We start from the raw sequence: 13469 nt of genomic DNA on the forward strand, positions 1-13469 counted from the left end.
ACAATGAGATCCATGAATAGTACTAAAAAGTGCAGTGAGACCTATGAATAGTACTAAAAAAAGCTGAATAGTAAAATAAGCTAGTTTTTTTAATTTGGAGCCAAACATACACTTGAAAAGGATAAACAAGTGCTTACACTAATTCAGATAAGTTATATTGCAACATCTTCTTCATGCTTTATTTTTGTTACAAATTATTTAGACTCCATACATCCTCCCCATAACCCCACTCTAAAAAAATAATCAAAACAACATGCTAAAGACTACCATGAAAAATCCAAGCCATAGTTGAGATTCCCATTATACAACTATTTCCATCAATGTTCTTTTGACAAACATGCTTAATTGAAGTATTTTCAAATGGGAAAAGTTTACCTCCAAATCAAATTTCCTCCAATCAACTACATGAAAATTGAAAAGACCATCCACATATATTATAAGTCATATGACATTTTTCATGAGTTGTGTGATTTAAAATATATATATATATATATATATATATGTGTGTGGATATTTTTATAAATTATCATGCAGTAGATTAGAGAAGATTCATTTGAATTGGTGGTTGGTTTGGAGGAAACGTTTTCGGCTTTAAATATCACAGAATTTCATCATTGCAGGGAATAACCATACCATTATACAGCTCAACGTCTTGTAGTCATATATATTAGTATATTACTACAAGCGGGAGAGGTTTGAATTAACTGGGAAGTAGGATACAACAATCGGAGCTCCGGATGGTTTTGATTTTGATTTGCTTTTGGATTTCTCTGATGACCCTGCTTTCATGGCACCATCTGAGACTTGTGACAATGAGGAGGGCACGAAACATTTGAAGAAGGCTGAGAAAAGTGCCATTGCTTTTTTCTTCTGTTGTTGACTTAGAAGAAGTTTTTGATTGGAGTGAAAGAAGGTTGTAGTTTCTTTGGCAAAGCAAAGTTTGAAATGAATGAAGTGTGTGATTGATGAGAATTTGAGGAGTAAGGTGCTCTATTTATAATGATAAATCAAAGATGGCAATGGCCAATGACTAATGAATTTTATATTGCTGGTGACTCCAAATGCTTGGAGAGCACTCATCATAACAAACAGAAAAAAAGAAAGAAGGAGCTTGGAGAGCAAGGAGAAAACCAAATTAATGTTTGTAAATTCCTAGATGGTTCTCCCTAGTCTTACGGTCTTGTGCCGGCGCTTTGGTCACAGCTTACCAGTAATATAATAACATGTGGAAATTTGAATTGACATCAACAAGTTATGTAAGATCATGACATGTGGAATCAATAAGTTCATTGGTGTAAGATCATGACACGTGGAACAAGGGACAGAGATTTTTTTTTTTTTTTTTTTTTTTTTTTTTTTTTTTTTTTTTTTTTTTTTTTTTTTTTGAGAATCAAGGGACAGAGATATATGATCAATGAATTTTTAATTTATTGCAATTTGGGAAACGAGGTGGCTCGATTTTTCTTGTTGATGCAATTTTTTTTTAAGGAAAATGTTAAAATTAGTAAATTACTACTAATTTTAATATCAATGACTTAAAAATAGGTTAATGTAGTCTGCACATGATATATTTAATTCTAAATTGTACCGATTGTATACTTAATGATAAAGTTACAAACACAATAAATTTCATAATATTTCATAACTTGTTGAAATAAAATATGATTAGGATAACATCATTTTCATGGAAACCACCGTTATGATTAGCATAAATTATAGCACTTCAAAGTTCAGAAAATATATTGTAAAATTTGTTTAGTATTTAAACATATATTGTATCCGCAAAAATCTGCTTAATATTTAAAAATGGAAATTATAGGACTTTTCATTTTTTTAAGACAAGAAAGAGAGTTTTCGATGTGAATTCATTGACTTTATACTATGTGACAACAATAGAATACTACCCATATCATCGGAGCCTTGATAGGGCTATGATCGTGGGCATAGCATATATTAATTGACTTGGATGAATATGTATATGAGATATTGGATACGCAATTCCTTGTGTGCCGGAATTTATCCAAAAAAATATTATATAATTAAAAAGAAGTTTAGTTGATGTACAGCATCAACTATAGCATTAGCAACAAAAAAACATATTGTTTGTGCTGCTATCGCTGTGGACAAGTAACATGCTCAAAGGTGCTCAAATTGAATTTTTCATTAATCTTATTGTTTAATGAAAATTTAACAACAACAAAGTGATGCAATCAAGTTATTTATGACCGGGTTCCAAGATGACAAACAAGTGCAAGTATATTTAAAATTTATATTGTTTTGTTTTGTTTTCTTACTTTGACTTTTGAAGGTGGATCAATTGAGTTGATCCTTTGGAGAGAGACATAGCAGAAAAAATTAGCGTAGGGAGGAAGGAGGAATAGACAAACATTTCAATGACCAAGTAATAATAACGCGTTTTTCACTTTTTTGGGACTCTTCTACCTCCTCTTCGGTGAATCCCCCCATCACCTTCCTCTTTCCTTTTCAATATTACACAACTTCAACTATACAACTACCATATGTATTTACAAAATAATATATTTTTTTTAGAAGAATGTACAAAATAATATTAATAACTGAATTTCTTTTATTATAGTAGAAACAAGATGAATAATCATGAGTACAATCACCTTATAAGCAAGTTGGTAGGTTATCAATCATTTAATTCTTACCAACTATTTCGAATAAAATCTAAACACGCGTGCTTTGAAACTACTACAATCTTTACAAAATTTTGCGGAAAAAATAAAAAATATTGATTAAGGAAATATGAAATAATGCATGCGCAATGCATACACAGAAGAGTAAGAAACTACTTTAGAAAAAAAAAATTAGTGAATGCTTTTAGCCTTTTATTTTTCTACTGATTAAAAAAAAGTAAACATGCCTCAAATACGGTTTTCACAAGGTTGGCTCTCGAAATTATATTAACTTAGTAAGTAACATATGGATAAATTATGTATATTTTATAGTCTAACCTTGTCCTTAATTGTAGCTAGATATAGCCAACTTACCAAACTGGCATGCCTTTTTCTAGGTTCGCCCTTTAATTGATTATCCTTATTGTAATTTGCAAGGGAGACAATGAAGAGAAAAAAGAGGAATTTACAAATTCAATTGAATAAAAGATTAATCGATTATCCTTATTGTATGGTATACAGTGAAAAGAATAAAAAAAAAAAAAAAAAAAAAAAAGCTTTGACAAATTCAAATGAATACATAATGAAACATCTTTTCTTCGCGCTTTTATTCCTCCAATCACAGTCCCAAATCATCAAATCAATCGACACCTTAAATTAAGACCACCATGAAAAGCCCCATAGTTGACGATATTTACAATATTATCCCTTGCAAGCTCTTCAAATAATTTCATATCATTCTTTTAGCAAACGTTCTGACTTCTGACACATATTTGTTTCAAATTAACGCGGCTTTAGATACTGCTGAATTTCACGATTGCATTGAATAAACATAACCATCTTCCAGTTCAACATCATGTAGTCATATAGTATCGTAATACTACAAACGGGAGAGGTATGAATTAACTGGGAAGGAGGATACTACAATAGGAGCTTCGGATGATGATTTGGATTTGGATTTGTTTTTGGGTTTCTCTGAAGACTCTACTTTCATGGCATCATTGGAGACACGTGACAAAGAGGAGGGCAAGAAACAATTGAAGAAAGCTGAGAAAAGAGCCATTGTTGTTTGACTTAAAAGAAGTTTTTGATGGGGTAGTGAAGAAACTAGCTAGCTTGTGGTTTCTTTATATTAGCAGCAGAAGAAAGTAGAAATGGATGAGCAATATTGCGTGATGGATGAGAATTGAGGAAATAAGGTCTATTTTATAGTGATTGAAGAGACTGCAAGCGAGTGAGAGAGATATGTGGGAGATGGGGGAGTGTGTCCAAATTTCTTTGCTTGGAAAGCACGGAGACGACCGAACAAAGTAGAGTGGGTCCATGGCCATTTGAAACTTCCCAGATGGTTCTCACCAGTCAAATGGTTTTGTGGCTGCGCTTGACCAAAGCTTACATATGAATTACGTTATGCAAATGTAGCAGGTGGAAACCGTGGTGGAGTCACCAACAACTTGACTGGTCTAGTCAGTCACGAGTATACTACGCCTTGGTTTACCCATCACCCCACACCACACCCCCCCCCCCCCCCCCCCGCGGCAAAGCCCTTTTTTTTTTTTTTTTGGTGCAAGCAAATCAACGAATAATTGTTTAGATGATAACAGAGCAGGATGAGATTAAATCAAGGTATTTCATCTCCACCTCGTCCAAAAGGTATGAGAAAAAAAGAAAAAGAAAAATCTACACAGGATAAGATAGGTGAGGTTTGGATGAGTTAAGTAACGGTGCATTCAAGATATGACTCGAGATATGGTAGAAATTATATTTAGCATGTACAATTTGTACAATTTCACATGTAAACATATACATGTAGTATTTGAGATCAATTTGAAAAATACAATTTATCCATGTGAATGATAAGAGTTTTTTTTTTTTTTTTTTTTTTTTTTTTTTTTTTTTTGAGAAAAGAATAAGAGATATTTGAATGCAAGAAAATCCATAATAAAATAATTTATTTTCTTATATTATATATTTATCTATAAGGAGTTTATTCACATGAATAATCCATTTATTTATTTATTTATTTTTACAAAGTCATAATTCTATTCCGCACACAAAAAAGTACATCTTACGTAAATTTTTGTTATTTTGATAAAGCTATATTATAGGTATTTTCATTTTTAACTTAATGTGCTAATTTATTTTTATAATTTTACCCCTAATTAATGTATGGTTTTTTCAAAGTCTCACTTTTTTATTATTATTATTTTTTGGATAAACTTCTACGGTCAGTGCGGATAAACCTGTACTTTCATACAGTTTTTTTCTATAAACAAAATAGATTAAAGAAAATAATCTAAGCACTAAAGAAAAAGCAAGTGGGAGGTGGGAATATCAGGTGGAAAAAGGTGCTTCTCTCTATTCGTTTGACCCAAATTTCCTAGCAAGGAGAGTGCCATGTAGACTGTAACTGATCCTCTTTTATTTTGTTTTGTTTTTTTAATAAAATTTTGCAGATTTATTTTTTATTTTTTATTTTTTGGGTTGAAGGGTTTGCAATACGTTGTTAGGACATGGTTCCTTGCTCCTTATCTAGTATGATATAGTCAAGAATAGATTTTTCGTTTTCTGCTTCATAATTTATTAAAATTTAATTTTTATATTTTTTTGAGATAGATAAATGCAGAAAGGAAGGTGGGATTCAAACTTACTGCTAGATTATTACTTGAACACATCATATCTTTATATCAACCATTCTTAAAAATCTAGCCAAATTACAAATTGAATTTGCTATATATATATATATATATATATCGCTTTTCCTTTATTTTCCCATCCTCTTTTGTTAGTACGATATAGTTTTTCATCTCTAAAATTGCTAACTTGAAAGCATTTAATATTCTATTAAATAATACTTATATATATTTCAAAAAATAAAAGTCAAGTAGTTATGCATAAATATAAAGAAAAATAGGTACAATTACAATAAATTTGTGAATGCAAAACAATAAATTATTGAAAAATACATATTGAAAATCAAAATTGAATATTTATTCTTGCCCCCGCCCCCCCCCCCCCCCCCCCCACAAAAAAAAAAAAAAAAGCTTTGACAAATTCAGATAAATATACATGGCAACATCTTCTCCATGCTTTATTTATTTACAGACCCACTCTCAAATCAACAATCTACGTGCTAAGAGGTCCATGAAAATCTCCAAGCCATAGTTTACACCTTCCCGTGCTGCCAGTCCCAGGAATTAGTTTCAAACACAGTTATAGAAACTGCAGACTGCATGGAAATTGGAATAACCATACCATCCTCCAGTTCAACAACTTGTAGTAGTCACGTATATAATATATGATCACTACAAGCGGGAGAGGTTAGAATTAACTGGGAAGTAGGATACTACAATGGGAGCTCCAGATGATTTTGATTTGTCTTTGCCTTTGGGTTTCTCTGAAGAGTCTGCTTTCATGGCATCATCAGAGACCTGTGACGACGAAGAGGGCACGAAACATTTGATCAAGGCTGAGAAAAGAGCCATTGTGTTTACTTGAAAAGTTTTGAACAGGTGAAGAGGCTTGTGGATTCTTTAGCAGAAAGTTTGAAATGGATGAGAATTGAGGAAATTAAGATGCTCTATTTATAGTGATACCAATGAGTCCATTTGCTTGTAGAGTAAGTAAGGAACAGTGACAGACTATGAAAATTGGGAGTGAGTCCAAAGCTTGTAGAGCACGGAGAAGACCAGGCAGGGTAGACTAGTAGGTCCCCGAAATGTGCGTTTGTGTATTATTCCAAATTTCCTAGATGCTTTGTCACTAACACCAAGTATTCGTTTGGATACATGTTTCTGTGTTCACGGGTCCGTTTAGATTGAACTTATTGTTACTGAAATTGAAAACTGAAAACACTGTAGCAAAATAATCTTTAAATGTGTAAATAGTACCGTGGGACCCATTTTTAATATTTTTTTTATGAATAAAATGGCTATGGGTCCCATAAACAATATATAAACAGTACTGCTACAGTACCGCTACAGTGTTATTTGTCCCCTCCTTTCTGCAAAACGCGTGAAATGAAAAAAAAAAAAAAAATGAAGGAACGCAGACGCCAGACGCAAGTTTCAGCCGAATCCAAACGGCACCCACATTTGCATGTTTGCGCGTTTTTTTTTTTTTTGTCACACGTTTCAAGAGCAAATAACATTGTTACGGCTACTATTCATGCACTCAATAGCCGTAATATTTGATTTTTCAACACATCATTAGGTTTAGTGCACTATTTACGGAACCCACAAATTTCAACAATTTTTTCATTAAAAATGGATCCCACGGTACCATTCACACATTTAAAAATTATTTTGTTACAGTATTTTCAATTTTTAACTTTCAGTTTTAGCAAAATAAATTTTATCTAAACGGATCTAAGTTTCTCTTGGTTTTGTGGCAGCGCTAGCTTTGACTACAGCTTACAATTAATGTTAATGCAATACTCACAAAAGCACAAAATATTATGCTGTTAGCCGTATGAAGCCGGATGAAGCCGTTTTTGACTTGTATAAATTTGGTCCTTTTTCCTTAGTCCCTCTCAAAAAAGCCAACACTTGTTCAAAATACCGTTTTTATGTGGTTGAAATCTTGAAATTGTAATATCGCATACCCAATTGTATTGAAATCAATGCTGCAATCGATCCTACATTGCTTATTGTATGTTAATGCTAATTATTTGAAAAAAAAAAAAAAACAAACAAACAAGCAAACGCTTACACCAATTCAGATAAGTTATATTGCAACATCTTCATGCTATATTTTTTTTGTTACAAATTATTCACTCCATGCTTCCTCCCCATAATTCCACTCTAAAAAATCATCAAAACAACATGCTAAAGACTACCATGAAAAATCCAAGCCATATTTGAGATTTCCATGATATGACTATTTCTATCTATATTTCTTGGACAAACATGCTCAATTGAAGCATTTTCAAACAGGAAAAGTTTATCTCCAAATCAATTTTCCTCCCACCTACTACTTGGAAATTGAAAAGACTATCCACTTGCGTTATTAGTCATATGACATTTTTCACGTGATTTAAAATAATAATCTATATCTATATCTATATATATATAAAAACAGAAGTTGAGAGAAAATGAGTTCCTAGAATTAAGGAGATAATGACAAATAGGAAAAGTTCCTACCTAAAATTAAGACATGTGTAACTTTAAAAAGCGATACATTATATTGTTTTCAAAACTTTAACACTGTTTGGCTGTAATTGTTTATATTTTAAAAAAAAAAAACTGTTAAAAGGAAAAAAAAAAACGTAGAAATTTAAAAATATCTACCGATCTCTATGAAATTAAAAAAAAACGTAGAAATTAAAAAATCTTGCTAATATTGCGATACAGAGAAAGGGAAAATCTTAATATTTTTTCTCTCTAAAAAAACCCTACCCTCTTCACATCAGTCTTCTTAATATTTTTTCTCTCTAAAAAAACCCTACCCATACTGCGATAGAGGCGATCTCTTCACATCAAACTCTGCTAGGAGAAAAATAAAAATAAAATAAAAAAACTTGCGCCATACTGGAGATTCGATTGGCTGACCATCGCTGTCCTCTTTTGAGTTTTCCAGGTACGTTCTTCTCTCTCTTCCTCTCCCTCTCCTTCTCTCTATGAGTTTTTGTTGTTTGATTCGGTTTTGAAACTTATCTGTGATTTCGGGATAAATTCCCCCTGTTTCCGTCAATTTACGGAATATTCTAGATTTGTTTCGAGAGTTTAGAGAAATTTGGTTGGATTGATTTGTATTTAGGTATTTGGGTTTCATTAGGTTTTGATTTGATTTAGTTTCTCAGAATACTAAAAACTTTTGGGAGTATTTGGATTCAACTAATTTTGTGTTTGATTTTGGTTTAGTTTTAGCGTATTTACAATTGGGTTTGGATAATCAAGGTTTAGATGCCAAAAGTCCGAGAACGGTAGAGAGAGGTTTAATGCGCCATGGATTGAGAAAGGTGCACCACCACAAGTTCTGTCATCACCGTAAGCCTCCATCCACCACAAATTAAGGGTTTTTGGTTTTTATTTGGAGAATCAATAGGAAAAGAAAATCCAAAATCACAAATTCTCCCACTCGATTAGACACACACGGATAAACCCTTTCCTCCATCAAATTCCTTACGCATATTAATTCCTTATTAATTGTTGTTGCTCTCTATCAATTGGTAAGCCCTATATCTTCTCTAAATTTCATTGACTTCTTATGCATTTCATGCATCAAAGTAAAGTATTTCCATGCTCATGCATAATGATTAATTTAGCATTAGTCGAAACTTGGGTTAGTATATTTTCATATGAATGTTTGGATTGTGAAAGGGAAGTTAGTCCTACCCATTGCATTCGGGTGTAAATATTTGACAGAATCAAAATATGCTGCTGTTCTTGACAGTAGCAGGTTTAATTATGCACTTGAAGTGTTCGATAAAATGCCCAGAAGATGCAACGTTGGTTTTTATTGGGATGCTTTGGTCTCATACTAAGGTCTCTACTTTTTTGTTTTGAGAATTTTTCCAGAGTGAAATTTTGAGTAGAAACGAACAAATAAATGGCAAATAGTTTGTTTAAAAAATGTGTTACTGCATATTAAGGGATTATTTACTTAATATGGTTGTGTGATTATTTACTTAATGATAGTTTGTTTTGTGTGTGTCTATCTTTCATCTTTCTCTTCTGTCAGTTTAAAAAACCTTCTTACCCTTTCATTTTTTGTTGAGTTTTTCCTGTTAAGTACTAATAATTCATAAATATGCCAAATTTTCGAGGACCTCATTTACATTGTTGCTTCTCAGTAATTTTGTATTTTCAATGACTTTTTTTCCCTCACGTGCTAATGTAGATCTATCATCTCTGCTCTGGCTTATAAGACAGTTGGTAGCTATTCAAGAAGAGCTACTTGATTAAATATAAAGGTCAGGCCAACCTAATTTTCCTTTGTTGCTTTTATTTAAATTTGTATCTCTTTATCATTTGTTAATGTTTGATTTAAAAAAACTTTAAACAAAAACAGTTTAAAAAAAAGATGGGTTTTAGTATTTTTCTTTGAATTCTTTGGTCTCAAAATATCATAATTACTTTTTATTTTTATTTTTTAATAGCACTTGGAGTATCAGCCTATTGAAAATAGATGTGTTTAGGAAAGGCCTAGGAGAAGATAGAACTATGAGAAATTTAGAAAATACAACTACTGATTGGATAATCAAGTTTCAATTAAGAATAATATCATCAAAAAAAAATTGTGTAAAGTGTGTGCTCAATTCTTGATATATTCTTTTTGTTAACATTTAGAGTTATGTTTGGGTGTGCTTTTGTTTTAAATGCTTAGCAGAGATTGATGGGGTAGATGACAATGGCAAAGCCAACATTAGATTTTTTTTGGTATCGTTTTAACTTTTATTCAGTTTTAAAATCAGTTTGACTTCTAAAGTAAATTTGTAAAGTCAATTCAACATTAGATATTTGGCTTTTAGTTTGAGTATTATTGGTTTCTAAAGTCAATTTGTATTTTAAGAGTGTGATATGCTCCCCAAAATTTGTAAATTTGATCGTGTATTTTTGTCAATATAATTCATAGTCGATAAAACACGTCCTACCCATTCTTTCTTTTCTCTAATTTAGATTTCCCTCTCTACACTGCTAAAACAATTCTTCTGGTATATATAAATTTGATCGTGTATTTTTGTCAATATAATTCATAGTCGATAAAACACGTCCTACCCATTCTTTCTTTTCTCTAATTTAGATTTCCCTCTCTACACTGCTAAAACAATTCTTCTGGTATATATAAAAGCAGAAGCTGAGAGAAAATGAGTTCCTAGAATTAAGGAGATAATGACAAATAGAAAAAGTCCTTACCTAAAATTCAGACATGTGTAACTTTAAAAAGCGATACATTATATTGTTTTCAAAAAATTAACACCGTTTGGCTGTAATTGTTTATATTAACAAAAAAAAAAAAAAAGCTGTTAAAGGAAAAAGAAAACGTAGAAAGTAAAAAATATCTACTGATCTCTATGAAATTAAAAAAAACGTAGAAATTAAAAAACCCTGCCAATTACCCTCTTCACATCAGTCTTTTTAACATTTTTTCTCTGCCTAGCCATATGCGATAGAGGCGCAATACTAGGAGAAACTTGCGCCACACTGGAGATTCGATTGGCCGACCAGCTATCCCCTTTTGAGTTTTCCAGGTACGTTCTTCTCTCTCTCCCTCTCCCTCTCCTTCTCTCTATGAGTTTTTGTTGTTTGATTCGGTTTTGAAACTTCTCTGTGATTTCGGGATAAGTTTCCCATGTTTCCGTCAATTTACGGAATATTCTAGATCTGTTTTGCGATTAAAACCCTAGCGATCTCCTCTTCAGACTCTGCGAACCAGTGGAATCGGCATCCGTCAAAGCTAAATACGATCAAACGTCCCATAGGTTTTGACAGTTTTGAGAAATTTGGTTGGATTGATTTGTATTTAGGTATTTGGGTTACATTAGGTTTTGATTTGATTTAGTTTCTCAGAATACTAAAAACTTTTGGGAGTATTTGGATTCAATTAATTTTGTGCTCGATTTTGGTTTAGCTTTAGCGTATTTACAATTGGCTTTGGATAATCAAGGTTTAGAGGCCAAAAGTCCGAGAACGGTAGAGAGAGAGTCGGTTAGTCACAGAGTTCAGAGAGATCGACCGATTGGATTTTTTTTTTGGAAGAATAGGAAGAATAATCATTAGACTGTTAAGTTAATGCGCCATGGATTGAGAAAGGGGCACCACCACAAGTTCTGTCATCACCGTAAGCCTCCATCCACTATCAGACTACCGGAATCGCTTCCTGTAAAGTTTTGCTTTAAACTAAAAAATTAAGGGTTTTTGGTTTTTATTTGGAGAATCAATTGGGGGTTAATTATTAATTTTGGCTTATTTGTTTTTGTTAAATTTTACTATTCAGTGTAGCTCAATGATTAAATTGTGTTGGTTTTGAAGGATTTGAATTTCTTTTGTGATGATTATGTAATCATTAATTTCAGTTCTTATTTCACATCCTCACTACTATTTTTTGTTATTTGAATTTGAATAAAAATCCGGACGTTTATTCTCTTTCTTTCAATGTTTTGGCCTCAAGTTATAATCTTTAATTATTTACTGTTATTAGGGACAATGAGAAACAAAGAAGTACAAAACTTTACTACATTGTTATATATAAACTTAAAATGAACTAATTCATTTATTCTTACTTCACGCAGAACATGTTGGTTTATCTCTCTTCTATGGATTGCCCTTAACTTCTGTGTTGTTCTGGGCCATATATATGAACTGCTCAGTGGAAAATCGAAAGGTTTCAAATGAGAGGATAAAAGAGTTTACAAATATTACATCAGAAGCAGCTTGGGAAATTAAAGACTGCATTTCCATATATATCAACTGCTTAGTGGAAAATCGAATGATTTCTGTTGACAGGATAAAGGACTTTACAATATTGACCTTAGAGACTCCAGGTAACTGGCCTTCAACTAATTCTGTTTAATTTTTTTGACAAATTAAATCAAAGTTAACAATGAGCTTTGTCGGTTGGTGGCACTGTCCTGTTTCCTCATTGGGTGAACCTGATTTCATATCTCTCCCCTCCCTCACTTGAAAAGAAAAAAAAGAAATCCGAACTTCATGTCTACAACTTCCTAAACTATTAAACCATGGCTAGAGTTTGGACTGTAATTTACTTCTTATCAATTATTATATTACTGTTTGAACTTAACAGAATTTGTATTGCTTTTTATATTTCTTTGGATTGATTGAGCAAAATAATTTGATACCATTTGATTTCCTGCTTATTACACTTTCCTTCTTTTTCTTTTTTTTTTCTTTTTTTGGCATCCTATTGATCTTAAGGTTCATTTTTTTTAATAGGGGACTCATTAACTGCCAGTCTGTACTTGCTGTCATCCTAACAAAAACAGCAGTTTCAGCCCATTTTACTTATTATTGAAAATAAACCAATGACTTACTGCTTACTATTCAAGGGGAGACAGAGCGCTAAAAAAAAGAAAGCATTATCACTATTTCAAACTGTTTTCCATCTTACCTGATCTACTGTTTTTGAATAGCGATTAAAATTGTAAGACTTTGAAATCTGAAAGTGTAATGTATTTTTGTTGTTGTAACTTTATGGTTGCTGGTAGGTGAATTTTCATTTATAAAACAATGAATGTAATTACTATTAAATTGACAGAAATTGTTTGTAATTCATTTAGTAGATCATGTTTGGTTGGAGCACACCTCTTTTTCTTTGAGTTTCATACTGTAGAATACTTTCAAAGATTGTATGTGCAGCAGCCAATGTGGCATGACCACAAAACTGAAGCTGCAAAGGCGTATCAAACATTTGATTGATTTACATATACTTCTTTTAATTTGCTAAAAATTCTACTGCACCAATAAAATATATGAACCTGTAGGCCAAGAGCATGTGCTCTGGCAACAAGATCTGTAACTTTCATTCAAATAATGGTTATGCTACCTAATTAAATAAAAAATTGCCTAACATCCCTACTATAATACCAGTCCTGTAGGCTACCAACATGATTCACGCTTAGAAATTAAATATTTTACAGGTTATTTGTCATGTTAAACAACAAATTATTGAAGTTGATTTGCTTGCCAACAACAAAGTCAATTGGATTCTCAGAATGAAAACAAAGAACAAACCTGATTGCTTTAGTCTTTCTTTTGACATATATATACTTTTGTATCTAAAACTCAAAGGTCCTGAGTTTGGACGACATTTAAAGATTAGAAATCACAAAAATTACATTCAATAAGGCCATTGTATATTCCCAAAAATTAC

General features: G+C 32.0%; 2 long non-coding RNA genes across 3 annotated transcripts; one reads left to right on the plus strand and one right to left on the minus strand.

Moving 5' to 3' along the window:
• The first annotated feature begins 8200 nt into the window (after window positions 1-8200).
• Window positions 8201-13172, plus strand: LOC115983692. Of its 2 annotated transcripts, none has more exons than XR_004090162.1 (3): window positions 8201-8216; window positions 11872-12123; window positions 12533-13172. It is a non-coding gene; the product is annotated as an uncharacterized LOC115983692 (long non-coding RNA). The 2 variants fall into 2 exon arrangements; XR_004090161.1 differs by lacking the exon at window positions 8201-8216 and adding an exon at window positions 10807-10830.
• LOC115983693 lies at window positions 9477-10161 on the minus strand. The gene is made up of 2 exons (XR_004090163.1): window positions 9923-10161; window positions 9477-9563 (listed from the first exon to the last, which is right to left on the minus strand). It is a non-coding gene; the product is annotated as an uncharacterized LOC115983693 (long non-coding RNA).
• Window positions 13173-13469: the final 297 nt, after the last annotated feature.

The sequence above is a fragment of the Quercus lobata genome, chromosome 4, assembly GCF_001633185.2.
Source record: "Quercus lobata isolate SW786 chromosome 4, ValleyOak3.0 Primary Assembly, whole genome shotgun sequence".
Lineage (NCBI taxonomy): Eukaryota > Viridiplantae > Streptophyta > Magnoliopsida > Fagales > Fagaceae > Quercus > Quercus lobata.